Source organism: Bubalus kerabau, chromosome 7, assembly GCF_029407905.1.
Source record: "Bubalus kerabau isolate K-KA32 ecotype Philippines breed swamp buffalo chromosome 7, PCC_UOA_SB_1v2, whole genome shotgun sequence".
NCBI lineage: Eukaryota > Metazoa > Chordata > Mammalia > Artiodactyla > Bovidae > Bubalus > Bubalus kerabau.
In genome coordinates this window covers 96,318,895-96,331,276 of record NC_073630.1, presented here as the reverse complement: position 1 = coordinate 96,331,276, position 12,382 = coordinate 96,318,895, and the positions used below count along the sequence as shown (strand labels likewise).

Below are 12,382 nucleotides of genomic sequence, written 5' to 3'. Positions count from 1 at the left end.
TAATCTACCATAATCTCATCTCAACCCTTAACTAAAATTATACCTGCAAGTACTGTTTCCAAATAAGATCACTTCCTGAGGTTCTGAATGAAGATGAATTGGGGGACAGTGTTCATCTCACCACAGGGTCCTCATGGCCAGCTGGCTGGTGACAATGTTTCTTAGCACTGACTTTCTTGGATCATTCCTGGGGACCCAACTTGCAACAGCTGGGTCCCCAGGGGCATAATATGCTATTATTATGATATAAATAACAGCATACAGGAAGTTTATTAAGTGTTGCTCTTAAACTAAACACATGGGGAGGGGGTGGATAGAAAGAAGGAATCGGCATAAGGGGAATTTGGACCACCCTTGGTTACATAGCTTCCCTGATGTCTCAGACAGTAAAGATTCTGTCTGCAATGTAGGAGACCTGGGTGTGATTCCTGGATGGGGAAGATCTGCTGGAGAAGGGAATGGCTATCCACTCCAGTGTTCTTGCCTGGAGAATTCCATGGACAGAGGAGCCTGGCAGGGCTACAGTCCCTGGGGTCACAAAAGAGTCAGACATGGCTGAGTGACTAACACTTTCACTTTTCACTTTCATAGTTTTGAAAGGCCTCACTAGAGTTCTCAGGAATCTCTGAAGCAGAGAGGATCCCTTGCTGTGGTTCTGAGTTGGATCAAAGAGGCAAAGGCATTAATGAGTAGGATAATCAGCCATTGAATGTGGACTGTTCTAGGGAGACTGTGCTGCCAGAGAAACTGCTTCTCTTCAGGCAAGACTTCAAGACTGACAGCTGAACATTCTTAGTAGTGGGTGAAAAGTACTTCACTCCTGAAGTACTCCTGGGTGACATAGGACTCCATCCACTATACCTATCATTGATCAAGATTAAAAATTAACTTATTTTTATAAAATTGAAATATTTTAGGCTATTGTTTTCATTTCCAGAAAGATACACCAGAAGGGGGAAACACCTAAGAACTCTTGAAAAGAAATGAATATTAGATGGATGAGATGACTGAAGGCAAGTTTTGAGACATACACATTGGAAGGTGGAGGGAACACTCACCCAAAATGGAAGTTGCTCCACCTGAAAACTGGGAGGATGGAGATTGTGCACTGGTGATAGAGGAGTTTAGGGGAAGGATATGGGAGATGCCTTAGCATCTCTTTCTCTGGTCTGTCTGTCTCTGAGAAAGGTATGTGTTCTCATTTGTTCTGCTTCTCTATATCATAAGCTTTTCAGGGGCTGGACCTTGTTAGGGAAACCTGCCAGAATCCAGCTGAGCCTATGCTGAGTGGGTAAATGTAACTTTGGGTGCAATATTTGCAAGTCTTTTTGACCAAAAAGCTAAACTGCATTTCTTCCAACAGCTTTATCAGCTTAAAAAAAAAAGATTAAAAAAAAAAGTAATCTCTACATCAACCTTTCTATGTCCCAATCTGTTCTGAAGTCAGGTGAAGAAGAGTGGTTCTATTCATAGGTCCCTCCTTCAAACTCCTACATGGTCATCAGTATTAGTGATGAAAGAAACACTTTCTTTTCCTTTTCACTTTTGAAACTCTAAAATGTTGCTGTAGTGAAAGTTGCATCTCAGTCCAATAATCATGTGTATCCACTCAGAGTGAGGCACAGACAATTGAGCCTACTCGAGCTTGAAAAGTAGGCAGGGACTGAAGAGTTTTCTCTCATCAGCTCTATAAATCATTTGACACAGATTCTAGGGCAAGCTTCCAGCTATGACTCCAAAAGCCACACCATAGGTTTTCTTTTTAGATACAATTGAAATAACATTATAATTAGTTTCAGGTGTACAAGGCAATGATTCGATGTTTGTGTATATAGCAAAATGATCACCACAATAATCCAGCTAACATCTGTCACTATACATTGGTACAAAGAATTCTTTTCTTGTGATGAGAACCTTCAAGATCCACTTTACTGCTGCTGCTGCTACTGCTGCTAAGTGGCTTCAGTCTTGTCTGACTCTGTGTGACCCCATAGATGGCAGCCCACCAGGCTCCCCCGTCCCTGGGATTCTCCAGGCAAGAACACTAGAGTGAGTTGCCATTCCTTCTCCAGTGCATGAAAGTAAAAACTGAAAGTGAAGTCACTCGGTCGTGTCCAACTCTTCGCAACGCCATGGACTGCAGCCCACCAGGCTCCTCCGCCCATGGGATTTTCCAGGCAAGAGTACTGGAGTGGGTTGTCATTGCCTTCTCTGATCCACTTTACTAGCTACTTTCAAACAAGCAATATAGTATTATTAACTATAATCATCACGCTATAAATTATATCTCCATGACTTACTAACTAGAACTGGAAATGTGTACTTCTTGACCCCTTTCACCCATTTCACTCACCCCCACCTCCACTCTGGCAACCACCAATTTGCTCTGTTTCCATGAACTCAGGTCTCTGGTTGGTTGGTTGAAGATTCCACCTGTAAGTGATAACATATGGTATTTGTCTTTCTCTGTCTGACTTATTTCAATAAACATAATACCCTCCAGATCCACCCATGTTGTTGTAAACTACAAATTTTTATTTTTTTATTTTTGGATGAGAAGTATTCCACTGTGTATGTGTATATATATATGTGTGTGTGTGTGTATGTGTGTGTGTGTGTGTGTGTGTGTATCTTTTTGAACAAGTGTTTTCATTTTCTTTGGATATATACCCAGAAGTGGAATTACTGGTCAGATGATAGTTCTATTTTTCATTTTTGAGGAAACCCCATGCTATTTTCCACAGTGGCTACACCAATTTACATTCCCACCAACAGTGTACAGTTCAGTTCAGTAGCTCAGTCGTGTCTGACTCTTTGAGACCCCATGGACTGCAGAATGCGAGGCCTTCCTGTCCATCACCAACTCCCGGAGTTACTCAAACTCATGTCCATTGAGTTGGTGATGCCATCCAACCATCTCATCCTCTGTCATCCCCTTCTCCTCCTGCCTTCAATCTTTACCAGCATCAGGATCTTTCCCAATGAGTCAGTTCTTCACATCAGGTGGCCAAAGTATTGGAGTTTCAGCATCTGTCCTTCCAATGAATACTCAGGACTGATTTCCTTTAGGATGAACTGGTTGGATCTCCTTGCAGTCCAAGGGACTCTCAAGAGTCTCCTCCAACATCACAGTTTGAAAGCATCAATTCTTTGGTGCTCATCTTTCTTTATAGTCCAACTCTCACATCCACACATGACTACTTGAAAAACCATAGCTTTGACTAGGTGGACCTTAGTCAGCAAAGTAATGTCTCTGCTTTTTAATATGTTGTCTAGACAGTGTACAAGGGATCCCATTTATCCACATCCTTGCCAATGTTTTTATTTTGTGGTCTTTTTCATGATAGCCATTTTGACAGATGTGAAGTAATATCTCATGTGGCATTGGTTTGCATTTCTCTAATAATTAGCAATGTTGAACATCTTTTCATGTGTCTATTGGTCATCTGTGTGCCTTCTTTGGAAAAATGTCTGTTCAGGTGTTTTGCCCATTTTAAATTGTGTTGTTTACTTTTTTGAAATTGAACTATATGAGCTTTTTATATATTTTGGATGTTAACCCCTTATCAGTAATATCATTTGAAAATATTCTCTCCTAGTCCATTGGTAGTCTTTTCATTTTGTTAATGGTTTCCTTTGCTGTGTAAAAGCTTTTAAGTATAATTAGGTCAAATTTGTTTTTTTTTATTTTTGTTTTCTCTTTGGAGAAAGATCCAAAAAAAAGATATTACTACAATTTATGTCAAACACCTAGACAGCATATTAAAAGGTAAAGACATTACTTTACCAACAAAGGTCCATATTGTCAAAGCTACGGTTTTTCCAATAGTCACATATGGATGTGAGAGTTGGATCATAAAGAAGGCTGAGCACTGAAGAATTGATGCTTTTGAACTGTGGTGTTGGAGAAGACTCTTCAGAGTCCCTTGGACTGCAAGGAGATCAAACCAGTCAATCCTAAGGGAAATCAGTCCTGAATATTCATTGGAAGGACTGTAGCTGAAGTTCCAATACTTTGGCCACCTGATGAGAAGAGCTGACTCATTGGAAAAAAAACCTGATGCTGGGAAATACTGAAGACAGGAGGAGAAGGGGATGACAGAGGATGAGATGGTTAGATGGTATCACCAACTCAATGGACACAAGTTTCAGCAAGCTCCACAAGATGGTGAAGAACAGGGAAGCCTGGAATGTTACAGTCCATGGGGTCACAAAGAGTTGGACATGACAAAGTGACTGAACAACAACAAATCCCTACCTATGTTTTCTTCAAGAGTTTTATGGTTTCCAGTCTTATATTTAGATCTTTAACTTGTTTGGAATATTTTTGTATATGGTGTGAGAAAATGTTCTAATTTCATTCTTTTACATGTAGCTGCCTAGTTTTCACCTCAATACTTAGTGAAGAAACTATCTTTTCCCCATTGCATATTCTTGCATTCTTTTGTAGGTAAAGTGACCATAATTGTGTGGATTTATTTCTAGGCTGTCTGTTCTGTTTCACTGATCTATGTGTCTGTTTTTTCCCAGTACCATACTATTTTGATGACCAGAGCTTGGTGATAGAGCCTGAAGTTAGGAAGCATGCTACTTCTAGCTCTGTTCTTCTTCTTCAAGGTTCTTTTGCCTATTTGGGGGTCTTTTGTATTCCAAACAAATTTTAAATTTATTTGTCCTAGGTCTGTGAAAAATACTGAACCACAAAAGACCCCAAATTGGCAAAGAAATCCTGAGCAAAGTGTCCAAAGTTGAAGGTATAATCCTCCCAAACTTCAGAGTATACTGCACTGTAATAAAAGCGGTGTGATATTGGAACCAGAATAGACACACAGATCAATGGAACAGAATAGAGAGCCAGAGATAAACCCACACACCTATGGTCAATCAACCTGTGACAAAGGAGACAAGACTATACAATGGAGAAAAACAGTCGCTTAAAAGGTGCTGGGAAAACCGGACAGCCACACGTAAAACAATGAGATTAGAACATTGCCTCACACCATATACAAAGAAAGATACACTCAAAATGGTTTTAAAGACCAAATGCCATAAAACTCCTGGGGGAAAATAGATGGAACACTCTGACATAAATCATTAACAATATTTACTTGAATCCGTCTAAGGGAAAAGAGATAAAAGCAAAGATATACAAATGAGATCTAATTAAACTTAAAAGCTTTTGCACAAAGGAAATAATAGACAAACAGCTCAATAACAACCACACACACACAAAAAAAAACACGCAATTTTTAAAAATGGACAGAGACCTTCTGAGAAATGTCTCTTCAGAAGACATACAGATGGCCAACAGGCACAGGAAAAGATGTTCAATAGCACTGTTAGAAAAATGCAAAACCACAAGGAGATACTGCCTCATAACTGTCAGGACAGCTATCCTCGAAAAGTCCGGAAACAACGAATGCTGGTGAGAATGTGGAGAAAGGACCCATCTTGCACTGTTCATGGGAATGTGAATTAGCGCAGCCACAATGAAAAACAGCATGGAGATTCCTTAAAAAGCTAAAACTATAACAACCATACGATCCAGCAATTCCACCCTTGGGTCTGTATCTGGAAAAACTACAAACACTAATTTGAAAAGATATATGCACCCCAATGTTTGCGGCAGTGCTATATACAATAGCCAAGACACAGAAGCAATCCAAGTGCCCATCAATATCTGATTGGATTAAGAAGATGTGGTATATATGAAATAAAATATTACTTAGCCATAAAAATGGAAATACTGCCACTTGCAGTAGCAAGGATGAACCTAGAGAGTGTTATGCTTAGTGAAATAAGTCAGTCAGAAGGACAAAAACTGTATAACCCCACTTACAAATTCATATGTATATGCAAAACAGACTCACAGATATAGAAAACAAACTTGTGATTACCAAAAAAAGAGAAGGAAGTGGGGAGGGAAATATTAAGTGCATAGGATTAACAGATACAAACTACTATATATATATATAAAATAGATAAGCAACAAGAATACACTGTATAGCATGGGGAATTATACCTATTATCTTGCAATGACCTGTTATGGCGTGTAGTGTGCAGTGCTAAATCATTATGCTGTACACCTGAAACACAATATTGTAAATCAACTATACTTCAATTAAATTTTAAAAATAAAGGACAGTAATGGATTGTAATGCACTGAATTATATAAGCACATACTAATATAAACACATTAGAGAAAAGGAAATGCCTGTCCTTACAGTTGAATGCTGCTGCTGCTAAGTCACTTGTCGTGTCCAACTCTGTGCGACCCCCTAGATGGCAGCCCACCAGGCTCCCCTGTCCCTGGGATTCTCCAGGCAAGAACACTGGAGTGGGTTGCCATTTCCTTCTCCAATGCATGAAAGTGAAAAGTGAAAGTGAAGTCGCTCAGTCATGTCCAACATGGACTGCAGTCTACCAGGCTCCTCCATCCATGGGATTTTCCAGGCAAGAGTACTGAAGTGGGATGCCATTGCCTTCTCCATTACAGTTGAATATCAACTAATAAATGTAGAAGAAATGCGAAAAATACCAAACCATTTGGCAACCATTACAATGCTGATTGATTCAAGTAGGAATTGTCAATAGATGCTAAGGCTGGTGGGTAGATATTTGAAATTGGGCCAGGATCCCATTTCTTATTAGAAAACTTACCACAAAGGACTTTCCTGGTGGCTCAATGGTTAAGACTTTGCCCTTCAATGCAGGGGGTGTGGGTTTGATCCCTGGTTTAGGAGCTAAGATCCCACATGCTTCTCAGCCAAAAGTCAAAACATAAAACAGAAGCAATATTGTAACAAATTCAATAAAGACTTTGAAACTGGTTCACGTTAAAAAAATTTTTTTTTAATATAAATCTTCACTCAAAATACTTCTCAATTGCTAAGGAGGAAATGGCAGGCTTCTCCCATGTAAATTCACCAGACACCAACTCGAGCAGGTGATCAGAGTTAACATAAACAGTAGTGGGTGGGTCAATGTCATGTGCCTCCTGATGTGATAAACTGAGAAGAACACAGCATCATTTCTGAACAGTATTTTCTATCAGTGTTGATATTCTTATATAAAGCCACAATGCAACCATTCATAAGTAAGAGTTTTTGTATTCTAGATTTGGAGGTGAAGGTGCATTATGTTAGCAACTTGCTTTCAAGCAGCTCAGAAAACAAGTAATGGCAATAGATATTCATATAAAGTTGCTTACACAGCAAATACATTCATAATTGGGAAATGTTGATGAAGGAGATATGGCAGTACTTTACTGTCATTGCAACTTTTCTGTACATTTGAAATTTTAAAATTTACTGAATTACCTTTTTAAAAAATCATATTTGTAGTATAAAATGGTTTGATGATTGACATTTTGGCAAGGAATTGGAAAAACAACTGCACAGATTTCTAGGTGGGAAAGTACATACAAGTGCTATTTCTTGTGGAGGGCAGTTTATCACTATCAAATTTTTTAAATGCATATACCCTTTGACTCAGTAATTCTACTTTTAGGAATTAATGCTACAGATGTATACATCTATGAATATGGGATATACTTCAAGTTGCATAAAATGCAAATAATCAAGTACAAAGTTGTGTGAAAATATAACCATTTGTGTGAAAAAGGACCCATGCATGCATGTTTACCTATAATTACTGATAATATCAGAATAGAAAAGAAGCTGGTGGCTAGGTGGCTAAAAGTTAAAAAAAAATCATAGATATAGGAGAGGTGGAGAATTGAGGCTGTTTTAGAATTGGTCTTAAATTCTACCTCTTCATGGGAGGAACTATAATTTCCCCATCCCTTGAATCTGGACCTTGGCCAGTTGAGTGTGGTAGAACTGACAGTGTGCCAAGCCTGGGTATTAGACCCATGCAATTTCCATGAGAACTCGCTCAGGGAATCTGGTTGGAAGATGAAATACATAGAATAGAGCCAATAACCCCAGCTGAGATCATTCTTTACTAGCCAGCACAAGCCAGTCACCAGACTAAGCCTAGCCAGGACCAAGTGAACTGCCAAGTTAAACCCAGCAGAACTACCCAGTGGACCCATTCTCTTGTGATCATAATAAATGGCTGTTTTAAGCCACTAAGTCTGTGGTAGTTTTTAATACAGCATTAGTGTGGCAACAGATTATACCCAGCACGAACGCATTCTTATTGGGTCCTAAGTGAGCCTTGGTATCTAACATTACGTACATCCTGCTGCAAATCTAGAAGTACTCAATTTTTCCTTGTCTTCTTGGCAACAAGGCATGGGCACATGACTGGGCCCTGCTTTGCTGCATCCACTAATGTAAGTGTCAAAATTCTCCAGTGCCTTATTTCTTGGTGGTGTTTGTTCCAGATACACTGATTGCGGAATTGCCAGCCACATGAGGTCCTAGCACTAATGCGTTTATCTTCAGTTGACTCTTGTGGGGAGCTTTCAGCTCTGCCCCTATTTACACATTTTCTCAGCCTGATGCTTCTGCTCCTGAAAATAAGAAGGTATTAAGTAGCTCATGGAATTAAGTTTATTTTCTGTTTACAAGGGCCAGTGGGCCTTTTTGCTTTTAAATGGAACATCATTCATTTAGATTTCTGAAGTTGATTAGTCAGGAATTTGCTGGTGTGGACAGTCCAAACTATCACACTGGTGAAGTTAGAAAAAGAAGGTAGGAGAGAATTTTAGGAATGGGGATAGTATTAATGTTCCTCTATGTTATTCTCCTTTGAAACAAACATCTCAATTACTATGATACAGTACAAAGCAAGAGAGACATCATTTATTGTTGGCCTTTGCAATGGAAATACACTGTACCAAGACTCAACCTTTTACACTAGGATTGACCAGGATTCAACCTTTGAATTCTATCTTTAACCCATTACTTCAGGATTGTTTTGTAAATTTTAACTACTCTCATACTTTCCTGAAAAGCAATTTAGAATCCCATACACTGAAATGCCTTCTATTGTCCCTGAGAAAGTGCCTTGGACATGGATATATCAAGTAACTCAGGAAATCTTGAATCAGACAAGAAATTGGCTAACTACCAATTTTCCCATCTCTTGGCTAACTTTGTCTCCCAATTAGTTTGAGGCTCAACAGAACTAGGACCTTGGCTAAGTTTCAGCTGGCATTGATTCAATCTTTAAATCTCTCACATCTATCCTGTCTCATCCCACAGCTTAGGCCCTCATCTCTCAGCTAGATGATTACTGCAACATGAGACAAGATTGGAGGTAAGAGAGACCGAGTTTTTTCAGGGGACAGGCCTTCTGTGATTTGGTTTTTCTTACTTCCCACTGCAACTCCTGCCAATCCCAGGATAGAAAATAGACATTTGTCTGATTGTACCAATTATTTTCAGAACACCAAGTGCTTACATGCTATTCCCTATGATTAGCATGCCTTCCCTACTTGAAAAGTGTGTACTCATCCTTCAATTTTCAACTCAAGCATTACCAACTATGTCCATCTCCAAGCAGAAAAGACTCTTCATCTTCTCTTATGGCCAAGCTATCCATTTAACCCTATCCCTACTGTGGAGTATTAACTTCCTTGTTGTCTCTCCCATTGTTCAGAGTTCTTTTGTATCCCCATTACATAGGCTAATGTACTAGAGTACTCAGATTATGCCTATGGGCAGCCTTGGATAAATAACCAAGAAAAGAAAAGGGAAAAAGGAAGAGAGGAGAGAAGAAAAGAATCTGAAGACCCAGGGCCTCAATTCTCTATTCCAAAAAAACCTTGTAATGTTCACCCTCCCAACAAAAACATCCCTGACGTTTAAGAACCATACTTAGCAAAAGAGTGACAAGATGAAAATACATGACAGTTACTGCCTTGGATTTCAAAAATTACTCAAGAAATCTATCAATCACATTAATAAGAGTCCATTCTTTCTTATTAAGTATATAAGCTGAAAGGCTGGCAGTGTTTCATGGAAATTTTATGATCACTGGCGTCAGACATGGTCTAAATCTGGCCTTAGATAAATTTCTTGCCCTCTGTATCTCTCAGTTCCTTGAACTGAAAGGATTGTATTGCACCGCTAGCAATCTTTCACACACACACACACACACACACGCACACACACACACGCACACACACACACACACACACACACGCACATATACATATCCTTAAATAGTTTTGTAACTTTTCCAGTGAACAGGCTTACAAGAGCAATGAATTGGGCATGACCAAGATTTCATTACATGGAAAAGTGTTTTTTTTAATCACATTGTCCATACTATCCAGTTTTATATAGCATTTAAAGAATACTGAAGTATAACTGAATATACTGACTTAGAAACCTGTCCATGTGTTCTTTCATAGGAAAAATATTGAACATATGCAATTACGATTTTATTGATCATCTTGAAAAATATCTGTATATAAAGAGGTACATATATATGTAAAGTGCTTAGGGGTACAGTCATCAAGACCAAAGTGTGTAACACATGAAGGAGGAAGAAAGCACTACAAGAGAAAAATAATTTCAATAAACAATTCTATTTTAATTGATATAGTCCATTCAAGATGCCATAGAAAAATACCACAAATTGGATGGCTTATAAATGGATATTTTTCACAGTTCCAAAACCTAAAGCACCAGCATGGTCACATAGCAACTGCCAACCAAGAAAAGTTTACCCAGCAAAGTTACCCTTCAGAAGTGAAGGGTAGATAAAGCTTTTCATAACAACCAAAAGCTGAGGGAATCCATCACCACTATACCTGCCTTACAAGAAATGCTGAAAGATGTTTTTCATATTAATATGAAAGGATGCTAACTTCTAATGTAAGCTTATGAAAGTGTTCGTCATACGTGTAGAGGCTTCCCTGGATGCTCAGTGATAAAGAATCCACCTGCCAGTGCAGGAGGCATGGATTCCATCCCTGATCTGGGAAAATCCCATGTGCCATGGAGCAACTAAGCCCATTCACCACAACTATTGAGCCCGCACACCCTAGAGTCCAGGAGCTGCGACTACTGAGTCTATGCACCCTAAAGCCCACGGTCCACAACTAGAGAATAGCCCCCATTCATCACAACTAGAGAAAAGCAACAAAGATCTAGTACAGTAGGTCTAGTGCAACAAAGGCCCAGTACAAAAATAAATACACACACATGCATCACACTGGTAACGCTAAGTATATAGTCAAATTCAGAATACTTTCAATACTACAACCACGTAACTCTAGTATGGCAGTTAAAGGACCCTTGTGGCTCAGCTGGTAAAGAACCTGTCTGCAATGTGGGAGACCTGGGTTCTTTCTATCCCTGGGTTGGGAAGATCTCCTGGAGAAGGGAAAGACTACCCACTCCAGTATTCTGGCCTGCAGAATTCCCTGGACTGTAGAGTCCATGGGATCACAAACAGTCAGACATGAGTGATTTTCACTCACTGCCCTACCTGCCAGTCAGTGCCCTGTCACTGCCCATTCTGGCCATGGCTAATGCCCTTGGGTTGTAATTTGACCAAAGCTCCCAAGGCAGCCCTGGTTTTGGCTAACCCATCTCCGCAGCTGGAACTGGAGGGCCCACTGCAGGCCAGGACTTCTGGTTTTGCTTCTTCCTGGCTAGAGGTGTTGCAAGATGCTGTGCCAAAAGAGTTGCCCCTTTGGATCAAGTAAAAGTTTTATTACAAGCTCACAGTCAATGCTAAAAACATTTGGAAGTATTTTCTGCATTGCATGCTATTTCCCAAAGGATGGATACCTTGGATTGTATTAATATAAAGGGATTATTGCAACAATGATCTGAATATTTCCCTATGGTGCAATCCAGTTTATCACATTTGAGCATGACATTTACTACTACAAAGCTGAGTTTCTGGTCTGTATACATATTAATGGCTGGATCTGTGGCAGGTTTAACAGCAGTTATCTGTACTTACCCTCTACACATGGTTAGAGTACACCAAACACTCCAAGTGAAAGAGGAACATACTTATACAGGAATTAGTCACGCTTTCAAAATAGTCTGAGCAAAGGAAAGTGATTACCTTGTACTTTACAGAGGCCTGATACCTGCTGTATTGGGAATGGTTCCATAGGCATGTGTTTGGTTGGTTGGTTGCTTGCTTTTTTCCTTCTGGTACCTTTCCTGTGCTCCTTACATTCTTGGCAGAACTTCTGATAACAGTAAGGCCCCTACATACAAACCTTCAATTTGCAAACTTTCAAAGATGTGAGTGTGTGTTCACATGTCCAATCACGTTAGTTAGTTCCTGTGTCTGGCGTACATTGTCACATGTGTGCATCTTCGACAAGTGGCTGTGGTTGCGTGTGCGTCACTGTGTAGCACTGTAGAGAGCACAGTAGCACAGTATCTTTAGTTCAAGCCCAGGATGTCTAGAGGCAAGCATAAAAGCAGCGGTGGTCTAG

The 12,382-nt window shown here is 39.7% G+C and overlaps 1 pseudogene; it reads left to right on the top strand.

The window, feature by feature from the left end:
- The first annotated feature begins 11,508 nt into the window (after positions 1-11,508).
- LOC129657117 (solute carrier family 25 member 16-like) lies at positions 11,509-12,051 on the top strand (annotated as a pseudogene).
- Positions 12,052-12,382: the final 331 nt, after the last annotated feature.